Below are 1,011 nucleotides of genomic sequence, written 5' to 3' on the forward strand. Positions count from 1 at the left end.
CTCGCACCCGCTGAACTGATGCCATTGGTCTGATGAACAGTTAACTTGTTTCAGAATCACATTTAAATAGCAAATTCAATAGAATGAAACCAAAACAAAAAAATGAATAAAATAAAATAAATGCACATATATAAATGAAAAGTTTGTTCAATGGTGCATAATAATTTTCCAAGTAAGACAAGACAGATTACTTTTATGATAACTGTCTGAGGGAGGATATTTTTTACAATGTGTTAGATATTAATGACTTTATTATCAATTTAATAATTCTTTGCAGAAATAATCTGATCTAAATGTTATACTCATTTATAATGGACTAAATGCTAACACTTTCAGATTTGTCCAGGTATTCAGCAATAGGAATTTGTAACTTCAAACATATGTCAATTGGTTTAAATGGGAAAAAAATAATAATAATAACGATTTCAACCCCAGGTTAATGGTATGAAAATTAAAATGCATAAAAAAACATGCTGTCTCAAGAATTTGTGAGATAATAGCCATTTTGAGAATACAACACAAATGTGAAACTCCTCTTAATTAAGATTCTGGAGTTTCCACTTATACACACCTTAGCAGAAGAACAGATATTATTCATATTCCCATTGGCAGATGTATTCATTTCATGTGATCTATGTTTATTGTAAACACTAACTTGTCAAGTTTACCTAAATACGACTTCCAGCTTGTGATATTCCGCTGCTGATGTTATCATACGCAGGCCTAGGTGTAGCCTCTTCTTTGGATTTCATAGTATGTATTGCCTTAACCACAAGTACATTTAAATGTACTGCATGTAAGTATCTTTTCAACAACAACAACAACAACAAAAAAACAGATGTTTTATAAAGTTATTGTCTGCATAATTTTGTGTTGGTCATGCATATATATATACATATTTTTTTCTATATTTATGTATAACTATTTATATGTTAGTACATATGTAATAACTATGTAATTAATACATATGTAAAACAAATATGCACTTATTTCACATTTTCCACCGTGATC

The sequence above is a fragment of the Sinocyclocheilus grahami genome, unplaced genomic scaffold (genome assembly GCF_001515645.1).
Source record: "Sinocyclocheilus grahami isolate Dianchi unplaced genomic scaffold, SAMN03320097.WGS_v1.1 scaffold3843.1, whole genome shotgun sequence".
NCBI lineage: Eukaryota > Metazoa > Chordata > Actinopteri > Cypriniformes > Cyprinidae > Sinocyclocheilus > Sinocyclocheilus grahami.